Consider the following 5,021-nt stretch of genomic DNA (forward strand, 5'->3'; position numbering starts at 1 on the left):
AAAGTGAAGATCAAAAGATCAAAATTCCAAGAAATCCAAAAAATCGAAGATACCCGAAAATCAAGCAATAAAGGTGGTGAATTCAAAGAGATCAAAGAAAATATCGAAGAAGAGATGAATTCAAAAGAGCTCCATAGTGGTATCAAAAAGTTGTAATTCTAGATTATGTATGCTCGGGTTGCTCAATTAAAAACACCTTGAGGGTAAGAGGTTTTCTGCAGATGGATTCGGAGGGTTGCATAAAATGAGCATAGTTCGGGATGAATGGGCAAATGTTTATGAGGATTGTGAGTATTTAGAGTATGGGAGGTCTTTAGGAAAAATTTTAGACACAAATTCATGCGTTGCGGTCTTGGCATAATGGCTGGGTTAGATTGGAGTTGTTATATATGATTCTAATATGTTTAAAATTCAGTTTTGCTTGGGGGCAAGCAAAAGACAAGTGTGGGGTATTTTGATATGTGCATAATTAGTTCATATTAAGTATACATTTTTATTCATTTATTAGTTTAATTATCGCATATTATGGACAAAAGGTACTTAAAAGTGTTAAATTATGTTTTTCAGTCCTAAGATGAAGCTCGGAAGCGAAAGGAAGTGGGAGAAACAGTTAGAACATCGAGAATGGAATCAAGAAGAAAAAACACTAAAAATGGCATCTACTCGGCGAGTCATATCGACTACTCGGCGAGTCCAATCGAAGAATCGAGAAGATAATGACTCGGGATCCCAGAGAGTTATCACAATACGGGGAATGTGAGAGGGACTCAATGAGTCACCAATTGACTCGACGAGTCGATTCGTATATTTAAAGATAATTCCACAGATCGATAGAGGGGAGTTCTGGGACGATTCAGAAGTACTTTGCTACGATTGAGAAGCTAGAATAACCCTAGAAGACGACGAAGGAAGCTAGAATTCAATTTCAAAGAGTAATTAAGGCAAAATTTCATCATTCCACTTATTCTTTTGTTTATTCATCATGATTAAGCAATTTGACTTTGTTTGTTTGCTGTTATTTACTTTAATTATGAGCTAAAACCTTTAGACTTCTGTTTGGGGATACAAAGTTGACAATATGGTTTGATTGATTGGTAGGATTAATTCCAAGTTGGTGAATTTTTGTTATTTTAGCTTGCTAAAGAACCTTGTGTGTGAATAATAATTAATTTTCTGTTAATAGGAAGATAATTGATTAGCATGAACATCTATTGATTATTGACCTCATATGCTATGTGATCATTATGCTATATGTCTAGGATTAATGAATATGAAACTAGAATTAATAAGAAAATTGAGTAAATTCATGTGCAAGCTTGTAAGATGACCATCAAACAAGGAGTTAATTAAAAGAATAAATTAGTTAACTATTGCAAGTCTAACTTAACCCGAATAATTAATCTAGTGAATATAATTAAATTAGACAATTGGCCACTGTTTAAGTTAGTTTATTTGCTAAGGATTAGGGTAGTGAACACGAATCTAATCACTTGAATCGGTAACCAACGAAAGAATTAATCCATTGCACCATTACCTTGAAATCAACCATAGAGTTAACCAAGTTGAACTAAACAGAAGTTCCTTTCCAATTATTGAATCTAGTGAAGTCGTTATTTTCTAGTCTTAAAATTAGTAATAGTTAGTAAGTTTCTAGTCTTGTAAAACTAGAGAAAACCCCTACTTCTTAATTAACTTAGATAAAATTAGTTTTTAATTTAATTTGTCGTTCCCTGTGTTCGATACCCTGCTTATTTAGCTATACCACAATTGATAGGTTCACTGCCTTTTGTGTGTTATTTGATAATTAAAAGTAGGTTTAAAACTAAGTGAGTTTACACACATCAAGTTTTTGGCGCCGTTGCCTGGGAACGGTTCTAAAATTAAAATTAAATTCTAGTTTAATCGATCCTTTGTGTGGGATTTATCTTACACAAAGTTATTTACAAAGTAATTCAGTAAGTAGAATTAGTTTCTAAAAAATTCGTTTTTTTTAGAATAACTAGAAATTTTCTTTTCTGTTTTTGCCTTGAACTCGCCGAGTGCACTCGTGCCGACTCGGCGAGTACATCGCTGTTTCAGTCTTTATTTTTTAATTTCGTTTTTGTTCTTTTTACGTGTTCTGTTTCTTTTGTTTTGTTTGTTTACAGTTGTTTCATGACCCGGGGATCTGATACACCTCTGGTCCCTCCTTTGGAAGACCCGGAATCCGCACTAAGAAGGAGCAAAGGAAAAGCCGTTGGAGAAACCGCAACTTCAAAGAACTCACCACTCAAGAATTTAAAGTCCGTTTTCAGCAAGAAAAGGAGCAGCAAATCAGGAGCATCCAGTGCCTCGTTAACAATTGAAGAACCAATTCAAGAAGATATCGAGTACGAGACCGAGGAAGAAGAAGAGCATACTTACGAGCACGAAACCGATTCCGAAGAAGAGTTAGCTATCACAATGGCTAACATTGATGAAGTCCCCATGGGGGAATGGAAGAAAAGGATGCGTGATGACACCGGGCCAGGGCTTGTGCAACCCGCAATTCCCGCGACCGCTACATTCGAACTAAAAGGCCATATTCTCGCCCAACTCAAGGAGATTCCTTTTTACGGGAAGGATCACGAAGACGCTTACAAGCACTTGGATGAAGTGAATGATGTGGCCGATTACTTCAACGTCCCGAATGTTCCACGCGAGACCCAGCTTCTTTGCATGCTTCCTGTCACATTTAAAGGAGCTGAAAAAGATTGGTTAAAGTCACTTCCTCCCGGATCGGTCACCACATGGGCCAAGATGAAAGAAGAATTCATAGACCATTTCTGCCCGCCCTCCAAGATAGCCAAGCTAAAGAAAGCCATTGCCAACTTCGAGCAACAACGCGGAGAATCTCTTTATGAAGCTTGGGAAAGGTACAAGAGCCTACTTAGGAATTGCCCACATCATGACCTTAATAGCCAACAAGAAGTCTCTATCTTTATGATGGAGTTAATGTCACTACAAGGCAATTGCTTGATTCTCAAGGCCCGCTCACAAAGAAGGCACCCCCAGTAATTAAAGAATTAATTGAAGAATTCTCTAAGCACTCTAGAGAATACCACAATCCGAGAAACGAAGTAAGTAGAGGGGTAGTGAACGCGGCAAATGATAGCATGGCGGCGGTGATAGCTAAGCTTGATAGTCTGGATCGAAGAATGACAAAAATGGATCAAGCAATCCATGCTATTAGAGTAGGATGCGAAAATTGTAGAGGGCCCCATCTCACAAAGGATTGTGATTTGGATGAGAATGGAAATAAGAAAGCTCAAGTTTTCTATTCGAGTGGTGACCGATTTGATGAAAATTGGCGGAAAGCTAAGAAGGATTGGCTACCATACGAGGAGTATAAGAAGGCCAAGGAGGAGAAATACAAGCAGAAGGAGAGGGGACTATACCAAAAGGAAGAACCGGTAGAAAAGAAAGTCGATTTAGAAGAGTTATTCACTAGATTCATAGCCGCGTCCGAAAAAAGACACAGTGATCATGATGCTGCCATACACGAGACCAGAAACATGCTTAGGAATCAGCAAGCATCAATTCTCAACATTGAGAAACAGCTGGGGCAGCTTGCGCATCAAGTGAATGATAGAAGACCGGGTCAACTTCCGAGTAACACCGAACCCAATCCAAGAATGGAGAATGTAAGTGTAATAACCTCCATCAGTGAAGAAACATTCACAGAAGCACTGAAAATCTCCAAGAAGAAGGCAAAAAAAGAAGAAGAATTGCATCCAGCAAAACCCGATCCGACTCGCCGAGTCTCTCCAATGGACTCGACGAGTCCATACGTAAATAATAAAACTGCCAGTACTTTGAAGACTTATAATCCTCCTCTGCCATATCCAATCAAAGCCATGCCTGCAGAAAAAGTAAAAGCATACAGAACCTTCATGGAGCATGTTAAAGCTTTACAAGTCAATATGCCATTTGTGGAAACAATGCTCCAAACACCTAAATACTTCAACTTGCTTAAAAGCCTTTTTGCTGCTAGGAAGGATTTGGCTGAAGTCGCGGAAATATTGATGAATGAGCTGCCTGAAAAGAAGAGTGATCCGGGAAATATGGTGATTCCGTGCCAATTTGGTAATGAAGTTTTTACCCGAGCATTAGCTGATTCAGGTGCAAGCATTAATTTGATGCCCTATTCATTCTTTAAGAAGCTGAATTTACCAGCACCAAGGACGATAAATATGAGGATCCATTTTGCGGACAAAACGATAATTCATCCACAAGGCATTTGTGAGGATCTCCTTATCAAAGTGGACAAGTTTATTTTTCCAGTAGACTTCGTGGTGGTGGATATGGAAGAAGACCCCGAAATACCAATTATTTTGGGAAGATCATTCTTAAACACCGCGTGTGCTCTAATTGATATATGTGAGTCTACATTGACATTGAGAGTGGGTGATGAGTCGGTGATGTTTAAAGCTATTCCAGAAGCCAAGCAAGAAGAAGAAAAGAGAGAAGAAATCTCATTTATCCAATTGGATGATGAGATATTACAAAAAGAGTTTGAAATTTTGCTAAAAGAAGATCCAAGCAAGTTTTTGCTACACTCTGAAGAAGGTGGAGATGCTAGCAAAGACTTGGAGGAGTTAGAAAAGATACTGGAAGGAGTTAGAAAAGATACTGGAAGGAGCCAACTCAGAAAACACTCCAGAATTGATGGAACCCGATCAGACTCGCCGAGTCACCTTGATGGACTCGACGAGTCCAATCGAACTTGATAAAAACTTGGCCAATGTTGATCTGTTGGTTGATAGTTCTTCACATACCCTGGATTTAGTTACTATTTATGATTCTTTGGAAGAACAAACAGCAGAAGAAGGAAAAGGAATGGAAGTCCAAGACGCCGAGGTGGCATGCCTTGATACAATTCCATTTGGAGAAGGGTTGAACACAGAAAAGGATGAAGACATAAAGGGAAGAAGGGTGGAAGCTGATCGACCATTCACTACTAAACCTAAAGCACGAACCATTACAAAATATGAAGTGATTAA

The 5,021-nt window shown here is 38.6% G+C and overlaps 1 non-coding gene across 1 annotated transcript; it reads right to left on the bottom strand.

Moving 5' to 3' along the window:
• Positions 1-2,826: 2,826 nt before the first annotated feature.
• LOC145056179 (small nucleolar RNA R71) lies at positions 2,827-2,933 on the bottom strand. The gene has a single exon (XR_013685711.1). It is a non-coding gene; the product is annotated as a small nucleolar RNA R71 (small nucleolar RNA).
• Between the last annotated feature and the right edge of the window lie 2,088 nt (positions 2,934-5,021).

Source organism: Lactuca serriola, chromosome 5 (assembly GCF_051521515.1).
Source record: "Lactuca serriola cultivar US96UC23 chromosome 5, Lser_US96UC23_V15, whole genome shotgun sequence".
Classification (NCBI taxonomy): Eukaryota; Viridiplantae; Streptophyta; class Magnoliopsida; order Asterales; family Asteraceae; genus Lactuca; species Lactuca serriola.